General features: G+C 36.4%; 1 protein-coding gene across 2 annotated transcripts in view; it reads left to right on the top strand.

Moving 5' to 3' along the window:
* Positions 1-3,733: 3,733 nt before the first annotated feature.
* The window catches only part of LOC128217629 (uncharacterized), an 84,754-nt gene continuing 78,310 nt past the window's right edge, over positions 3,734-10,177 (top strand). For both annotated transcript variants that reach the window (XM_052924896.1, XM_052924895.1), the window contains exon 1: positions 3,734-3,977. The gene's annotated coding sequence lies outside the window, so the exon portion shown is untranslated. The remainder of the gene's footprint in view (positions 3,978-10,177) is intronic.

Raw genomic sequence — 10,177 nt, 5'->3', positions numbered from 1 at the left:
TTCGTAACCTTTCCCCTGGCAGATGTTCCTTGAGACTTGTCGTAACCATTGCCCCTGGCTGTTTTCCCTTGAGAATGGTCGTAACCATTGTCCCTGGCTGTTTCCCCTTGCGTATGTTTGTAACCATTGCCCCTGGCTGATTCCCCTTGAGACTGGTCGTAACCATTGGCCCTGGGTGTTTCCCCTTGAGACTGAACGTAACCATTGCCCCTGGTTGTTTTCCCTTGAGACTTGTCGTAACCATTGCCCCTGGCTGTTTCCCCTTGAGAATGGTCGTAACCATTGCCCATGGCTGTTTTCCAATGAGTGTGTATGTAAAATTGCCCATGGCTGTTTCCCCTTGAGTATATTCGTAACCATTGCCCCTAGCTGTTTCCCCTTGAGTATATTCGTAACCATTGCCCCTAGCTGTTACTCCTTGAGTCTGGTCGTAACTACTGCCCCTGGCTGTTTTCCCTTGAAAATGGTCGTAACCGTGGCCCCTGGCCTTTTCCCTTTGAGACTATTTGTGATCATGGTTCCTGGCTTTTTCCCCTTGAGCCTGTTTGTAAACATTGCCTCTGCTTTTTTCCCCTTGAGACTGGATTTAATAAAATTGCATGGTGTTTTCCAATTCAGACTTTCATAACCTTTGCCCCTGGCAGATTTTCCTTGAGGCTGGTCGTAACCATTGTCCCTGGCAGTTTCCCCATAAACATGTTCGTAACCATTGTCCCTGGCTGTTTCCCCTTGCGTATGTTTGTAACCATTGCCCCTGGCTTATTCCCCTTGAGACTGGTCGTAACCAATGCCCCTTGTTGTTTCCCCTAGAGACTAAACGTAACCATTGCCCCTGGTTGTTTCCCCTTGAGAATGGTCGTAACCATTGCCCATGGCTGTTTTCCAATGAGTATGTTTATAAAAATTGCCCCTGGCTGTTTCCCCTTGAGACTGGTTATCACCATTGCCTCACGCTGTTTCCCCTTGAGACTGGTCGTAACCACTGCCCCTGGCCTTTTCCCCTTGAGACTGTTCGTTACCATTGGCCCTGGCTTTTTCCCATTGAGCCTGTTCGTAATCATTGCCCCTGGCTTTTTCCCCTTTTGACTGGATTTAATCAAAGTACGTAGTTGTTTCCCCTTTAGACTGTTCGTAACCATTGCCCTTGGTTGTTTCCCCTTGATACTGTTCCTAACCATTGTCCCAGGTTTTTCCCCTTGAGACTGTTCGTGACCAGTGCCCCTGGCTGTTTTTCCTTGGGCATGTTCGTAACCATTGCCCCTGGTTGTTTCTCCTTGAGAATGTTCGTAACCATTGTCCCGCGCTGTTTCCCCTAGGGACTGTTTGTTACCATTGCCCCTGGCTGTTTTCCCTTGAGACTGTTCGTCACCGTTGGCCCTGGCAGTTTCCCCTTGAGGCTGTTCGTCACCGTTGGCCCTGGCAGTTTCCCCTTGAACATGTTCGTAACCATTGGCCCTGGCTGTTTCCCCATGAGTATGTTTGTAACCATTGTCCCTGGCTGTTTCCCCTTAAGCATGTTCGTAACCATTGTCCCGGGCTGTTTCCCATTGAGACTGGTCGTTAACATTGCCCCTGGCTGTTTTTCCTTGAGACTGTTCGTCACCGTTGGCCCTGGCAGTTTCCCCTTGAGGCTGTTCGTCACCGTTGGCCCTGGCAGTTTCCCCTTGAACATGTTCGTAACCATTGGCCCTGGCTGTTCCCCATGAGTATGTTTGTAACCATTGTCCCTGGCTGTTTCCCCTTAAGCATGTTCGCAACCATTGTCCCGGGCTGTTTCCCATTGAGGCTGTTCGTCACCGTTGGCCCTGGCAGTTTCCCCTTGAACATGTTCGTAACCATTGGCCCTGGCTGTTTCCCCTTGAGTATGTTTGTAACCATTGTCCCTGGCTGTTTCCCCTTAAGCATGTTCGTAACCATTGTCCCGGGCTGTTTCCCATTGAGACTGGTCGTTACCATTGCCCCTGGCTGTTTTTCCTTGAGACTGTTCGTCACCATTGGCCCTGGCAGTTTCTCCTTGAGGCTGTTCGTCACCATTGGCCCTGGCAGTTTCATCTTGAACATGTTCGTAAACATTGGAACTGGCAGTATCCCCATGAGTATGTTTGTAACCATAGCCCCTGGCTGTTTCCTCTTGTGACTGGTCGTAGCCATTGTCACAGGTTGTTTCGCCTTGAGATTGGTCGTGACCATTGCCCCTGGCTTTTTCCCCTTGAGACTGGTCGTAACCATTGCCCCTTGCAGTTTTCCCTTGAGACTGGATTTAATCAAAGCACGTTGTTGTTTCCAATTCAGACTGTTCGTAGCCATTGTCCTTTGATGTTTTCTCTTGAGCATGTTTATAATAATGGTCCCTTGCTATGTCAACTTTTGACTGACTATAACCATAGCATTTTTACATTTTCTTTATTGACAAAAGATCAGATCGCAGATTTTCATATTTCCTTTCGAAAGTTAATGTTGTTTTATGGCTTAAACCGTAACTAACGGTTTAAGAAAATTGCATAAAACATCAATTTTTGAACTTAAACATAAAAATCTGCGATCTAAATTTTTGTCGGCAGTCTTATATAACTGGTTTCCATGGATTTTCGCAAAAAAATGGCTCGTTCCATGACAAAAAATAAAACAAAGTTGTCAAAACGTACAATCTGTGTGAGTGCAGCTTTAATGTGTTTACTGCTTGAGCATAGACAGTAGCGGTTCCAGGAAAGCCTAACTTGAGGAGGCACAACTAGCAACCCCCCTCAAAACTTGTATTTCACTAAGGTAATGAAATGACTTGTATAAAATCGCTTATGCATTTCAACCGTTTTTCAAGATTACTTTTCTTATAAAGTGGATGTACTCACAATATAAGAATGATGGTGGGGGCAAGAGCACTTGTGCACCCCATTAGATAAAATAGAAATATATACAAACTATTTAACTATTATATTTAATGACCCCTATTTAAATGTTTAAAGTCTCAACCCCATTATCTTAAATGATTTATTTATTTCAAGATTAAACGACGCAAGGGCAAACTGGGCATAACAAATAAATCATTTCATTTAGGAAGAAAGCAAGCTTCATTTATACTTTAGGTAGATTCAAAGTTATGCCATAATGTGTTTCAAGGTCACTGTTCCCTCTTTCGATCGGTCATTTATCTTTATCTTTATCTTAATTTCCTTGACGTTGTTATAAAAGAATTGCAGAAAATTATTTCATGCTCAAAAACTCAAAATTCAGATATGATGTGAATGAATCTTAAAGAATGCACCTTTATTTCAACTACACATTGAGCTATTTTATTGATGTCACTGTATAAATTGATTTCAAGGAACAAATGATAATGGAAATCACTACTATCAAATTATTTACATGAACAAGTAACTTCAACACCTACATAATGTATTAAAATTATACATGACCGCGTAGCCCAAAATGTATGATTTCAACCAGAAGGGTTGTGGGATAAAAAAACTGATTTTTAAAAACTTTTAGCGTTCATATATTACGCACGCTTCTTGTACCATGCTTAAGTTGCTCCTATTTATTATTTGCCCATTCTGAAATTTAATTTAAGTACATACAACGCAGAAAATACTCCTTAACAGGTGCAAAATATTTGTTAACTATTTATATTAAATTTGAAATTGATCCCGTTTTTATTCAATGGACTCAGGATGTTGAAGATGCAATTTGATTACTTGGGAAATTGTAAACCATAAACAGCTTACCAAATCACGCACTGTTATTTATGAGACACCCAGAAGAAAAACTTTTAATCATGCACATAAAACGTTTTATAAACAGCTTTATTTCGGTCTGAAATGTCATTGTTGATTTTCTCCAAATCAAAGAAGTTATGGTTTAAGGGCAGAGACAGAGACAAGTGACATGACGTTATTGGAAAACAACTCGACTCAACTACAGAAGAACAATGTTTTTAAAACAGAAATGGAATAACGTTATGCATCGTATTCTTTGAGCCCGTAAGTGTTTTATATTTTGTTATTTTCTATAAAGACGTATAATCTTTATCAGCAAGCATACAGTTATAGACTATAATGCATTTTATTATATACCTATCATAAATCCACACGCAATACATATATCAAAATACGGTAATACGGGCGTATTCCACTCTTGTGACGTTATGTCATAACAAGTATCGTTGCGCGATGTTAAAACGACGTCATCAAACAAAAAAGTGCGTCGTTAAAATGACATTTATTATGAAAACATGTGGCTTTTATGTGATCTAACCAGTAATGTATATAATAAAAGCGTAATTTGTACTGCGTTTTGATCTGGAAATGTCGTATTCGACTCTCGTGGGTTTTTGCAGATTTTGATTTCACTCAGCTTGCGCCTCGTAAAATCCGAATCTGCAAAAATCCACTCGAGTCGAATACAACACAACCTCTCGGATCAAAACGCAAAACTTATAAACATATCATATTATACTATATGCATTTGTATTGAAATTTGAAACGAAACTAAAAGAGCGCGTCGCTTACCAAACATATTATAAACCAACAAAATAAAAATTTATGAAAGGCGACAAGATAATTTACTTCTGTTAAATATGGTTATGGTTACACAATTTGCAAAGTGGTACTTGTTTACAATGTAGTCGGATAAAAGACACTGTTGCCTTGCTCTGTCACTAATTAAATATAGTTTTGGACGATCCTCAATATTGTCATGACTTTTTAGCATGATAGTGTCATGGGATCGAGAAAAACAACGTCTTATTTGACGTTAAAATGCGTTGCAATAAGTTAATGCCGTTTGAAAAGTTGTTAACTACCCCTTATTCGGTCAAGTAATATTTAATGGTGTCTTATTCCCTCCAATAAACGGGATGCATAACTTAATTTTTACATTTGAGAGTGACGGATTTGAGGTAGAGTATGTATCTGGTGACTGGTTTGCTAAGATCGATTCATAAGTCGAAAGAATTTTCTTTCCTTACGAAGTAATTGTATTCTCTCACGTATCGTGCAAGGCATATTACTCTGATACATAATCATAAGGAAATGTATGCATTTCAATACATCAAAGAACGGTGTATCTCAGTGTATGTGCACGGCTGATTAAAAAACTAGAGCATTTTTTTGGTTAAATCTTCAGTATGTAACTCAAAAGTATAGTGACTTACAGTTTGATTTTAACCTTTATTAAGGGTGATTTCAACAGGTTTCGTGGAAAATTTCAGCAGTATATCATCTCTGTTTAACATCTTTCCTCTGTATGAATCTGCTGAATCGATTCTTGATAAAACGTCACCAGTACTTCAACACAAATAATTCTGTAAAAAAATAACTAATTTCTTTTTACAACGATTGTCAAAACAAGAATATTAATCGCTCTCGTTGTAACGATTTAACGCGATAGTGTGATATTATTTGTGGGGGAACCAGAGTACCAGGAGGAAACCAACTCATCCGACTTAGAGACCATAGACCAAACTAACACTCACAAGGGCCGAGTATAGAACCCGGGTCGCCTAGGTGAGAAGCAAGTGCGCTTACCACTGCGCCAACCGGACAACCAAATAATACTGTTATGCATTACATAGCAAACATATCAGACTCTGGGAAACAAACAAAGAATTATAAACTATGACCAAATAGACTTAATTATAGAGTTTTGTTTATATACTATGTGGTATGTGTTATTGTCAACATTAATGCTACTGTTGTAAATGAATGAATATGAGCTATGAAATCAGAGTGTTTTAGTCAACACATACAATATATAACACAAGCACCGAATACGGATTTTAATAGAGATACATTCGTTAGCCGACGAAGCTAAGACCAAGAAAGACCTCCACTGTTTCCTCCAAAAACGAAGTTAAATATATCATGTCGTTATCATGAATTGATTAATAAACATTCCCTTACAGTGACAGATATTGCTCTAAAAGGCTGAATAACGGATTCAATAACTAGATGGGATTTTCCCAATGGCATCCCGAAATAGCTAAATAACGGTTTCGATAATTAAATTGGCTTTTCCCAATGGTCATCCTATAATAATTTAAGAACGGTTTTAATAACTTGATGGGTTTTGCCCAATGATGATCAAAAATGGCCTTAACATGCTTTCAAGAACTTTATTGGCTTTCCTAATTGTCATCATAAAATGGCTTGAGACAGTTTAAACGACAAGATGGCTTTGTCCAAAGTTCGACTCGAAATGGCTAAAAAACAATTTCAAAAATAAATATTGGACCAACCCAATGGCCTTCCCCAAATAGCTTTGAAACAATTTCAATAACTAGATGGACTTTGCCAAATGATCAATATTAAATAATATTCGTTTAATCTTGTTCAAAATTTGAAATATACACTGCATCAAACTTCGTGAAAGGCTGGTTTATAAGACGATCTCTTGATATACTGTCGTCTGGTTAATGTACCACTCCATTTTAAATCAAACTGTCTTGATACACTGTTACCACGACCGGTAATTTAACGCTGTCGGCTTGTATATCGTATGGATGTGTCGCCCTCGCTTTGCTCGACTGTAACGGGAGCATTCGGAACCCCTCGGCCATTTAGAAAACAACCTCGGATGTATGCCGATTCATCTGTAGAAGTTGTTCGTAAAATTTTGTAATTATATCATTAATTAATTCTCGTGTTTAGCTTGTATCTGTTGTTCTAAGTTTAAATTGATTGACAGTGAAGTGAAAGTCATTAAGTTAAACTGCTATTTTTTAATTACTACGCGATCTACTTGCAGTGGACTTAAAGTGTATCGATTTCTGACATTGTAAACCGTCAATATACATTCCAGTTTTTTACGATAACATTACCGATGAGCTCCGAATAAAGGTTATGTCATAAGAATAGGAGTTAAATGTTGAATGTATAGCGTCATCTAGAATTACATCAACTTGTTTAACCAGGTATTTGACACTGCGAGTTATGTCAGTCTGTTAGACATTTAAATCATACGCATGTCTATGGAAGGGTATTTAAGTAAAAAATCAATTCATATAAATGAATTATTCTTGTATGTAAATTACATTAATATTATGGTAAATTTATATTCTATCATTACTGCTAACATGCGCATTCATACTATTGTTACGCACATTTAGAGATGTTACTACATCTTAGTTACAAATAGCTGCCATATATGACATTCATATAAATGTATTATTCTTGTATGTAAATTACATTGATATTATGGTAAATCTTTGTTCTATCATTACTGCTTACATGTGCATTCATACAAATGATACGCACATTTAGAGATTTTACTACTTCTAAATTCCAAATTGCTGCCATATATTAGAAACTTGTTAATTTTAGATTTTATCTACAGACTGACAAATGTCTGCTGACTACTGCCTAATAACTGCTTGCGTGAATCTGAACGAATAGTTTATTTATAATTCAAATTAATAAGTTAAGGTTATGCTAAGCGAAAACATCCAGTACTATAACACAGCCAGCAAGCAGTAGACAACAAGCATTTGTATAAATCCGTGACGAAGCTAAATTCATATCAAGCTGGGGACCATTATCTTCGGTTGTTTCCGTGATTCGCAAGGTGCGCACCGGTGTTACCTGAAAAAAATACCACGGCAAATTCCTACCGCGAGGAGCGTGTTCCCTCTGGTCGGCCCAGTTGTCTATCCTAAATTATGATCGGACCTGCTTGAGGCCATCAGAATTATTAATGTCGTTCATCTTTGTCGTGATATTTTTTTTTACTTTTATGTTATAAAAGGAAAGGCAATATTACTATATTATAGTATATTCCATACTTTTTTAGGAGTCTATCATGAACTATTTTAATGCAACGTTTATAAATACGTTGAAACTGTTGTCTATCCCAGATTATTTAGCTTGACGAAATAGGCTATTGAGCAAACAGATTTTAGGCTTAAAAGTATCACGTTTATGAAACTGTTGTCCGCATCTCAATAATATGTACCTTTTAATACGAAGTTGTTAGTGTCTATCAAAGAAATATTTTAATTGATATTTATGTATGTCATACAAAAATAACCCTATCATATACCATTTCTTTTATGGACATTTGAAGGTACATATTAACAAAATCAATTGATATATTTTATTTTTTGCATCAAATATGTTCTTTGATAATATAAATAAAAGTACATTGATCAAACAAGTGTAAGTGAGAAAGAAATAGAATTGGCTTCAATTGCCAATCAATAATTTCTGCTCACAGTCTGCAGTCTATCACAGATCAATGAGCAATTACAATGACCAACAGTTAACACAAACGCTTCCGTGGGAGGGGGGATGGCACACCTGGCACATGCCCCATCACTAAAGTCTTCAAAGTTTGCATTCTATCTCAAAGGAGTGGAAATTAATAAACTACACCTTTCAAATGCCATCATGTGCAGGCGACGTGAACTCATAAAAACAACAAATTCAAACAGCGTCCTTTAATTATGTCCTCTTGATGTTTCTTCATCCGTATATAAACAACAGTTTCCACGTCTTCCAACAATTTCCAATACTGGTGAAAATGTATCCATCATCCGTGTGATATTTGTTGAAAACAAGAAAAGCATACATGCCATAAAACTGAGAAAAAAGTTATTTTCTCCAGTCTTGTAGCAGAACGCAATCCTTGAACATGTGCAAGATATGCCACGAAGTCAATATCACCACTACTTGAAGGCCACCGATGTGTTATGTTCACTTGTATGTCTTTCTGATGTCTTCACAAATTGCTTATGTCTAGCGGACCCTTGGGGGGAGGGGTACGCCCCTTAGGTATGTCCTCTCTTGGGGAGCGGAGTACGCCCCTTAGGTATGCCCTTTCTTGGGGAGCGGAGTACGCCCCTTAGGTATGCCCTTTCTTGGGGAGCGGAGTACGCCCCTTAGGTAAGCCCTCTCTAACGTCTATTCCTGAACTCTCCCCTTTCATAACCAGTATCACTTATTACCTTATTATTATAATAAAATTCATTAAACTTATCTTGAAGCCATATGATGGCAGATAAACAATGATTAAAGTTAAATGAACAGTAATGTTCATTTCTATTTTTTTTATTGATAAGATTAATCCCAGTATGAAAGATTCATTTTATATTAGAAAATAAATAAAATATATATGTTTAGGAAAGACAATTAAGAAAACCATGTTTTATGATAGACAATATTTTTTATGTAAATGATAAATAAGAAAAAATATTCTTATTGTCTATCATGAAATATATATTTCTTATTGTCTATCATGAAAAATATTTCTTACTGTCTATCAAGAATTGTTTTTATTATTGCCTATCATGAAATATCTTTCTAACTGTCTATCATAAATATTATCATATTTTATGATAGACAATAAGAATTTTTTTTTTAATATTTCTTATTGTCTATCATGAAAAATATTTCTTATGGTCTATCATGAATTATTTTTATTATTGTCTATCATGAAATATTTTTCTGTCTATCATAAATTTTAATACATATGTTTAAATTAAATATTTCTTATTGTCTATCATGAATTTTTTTCTTACTGTCTATCAGGAATTATTTTCATTATTATTTATCATGAAATATTTTTCTTACAGTCTATCATAAATTTTAATAAATATATTTTATGATAGACAATACGAAAACAAATTATACATAATTACAGTAAAGCAAAAACCATGATTGACTGTAAGAAACTTACTACTTGTGTTTTCATGTAATTATAGGACAAATAAGAAAAATATAAATAATTCTTATTGTCTATCATAAATTTAAAAAAACAACAACATATTTTACGATAGATAATAAGAAAAAATCTGGAGAAACAGATAAGGCCTGTAAATATGAAAATTTGTTCATGCTCAAGTCAATCGTATGATCAAACTTCAAAAGATTAAAACAGTAAAATGCTTAATGTTTTACTGATTTTCAATATTCCAACTCATTTTAGCTCAAGTTAGGCTCTTTCCATCTTTAATTTAGACAAGAGACATAGTGGTCCTACATCGCTCAACTTATTAAAGGGTTACAAAAGAACCATTGCAAATAATCTTTGTGAAATAGCCACCTCAGGACCGCTAAGACACACAAGGACATGCAAAGACACCTCAACTTTAAGGGAAAGCTACTTTAAAGCACTGTACTAGGTATTAAGCAGTTAAGAACTAAAAAAAAATATCACATAAAATCATTTTTACCGGTTAAAATCGTTT

Source organism: Mya arenaria, chromosome 14 (genome assembly GCF_026914265.1).
Source record: "Mya arenaria isolate MELC-2E11 chromosome 14, ASM2691426v1".
Classification (NCBI taxonomy): Eukaryota; Metazoa; Mollusca; class Bivalvia; order Myida; family Myidae; genus Mya; species Mya arenaria.
The sequence above is the reverse complement of the archived record's forward strand: the minus strand, read 5'-3'. Positions and strand labels throughout refer to the sequence as shown.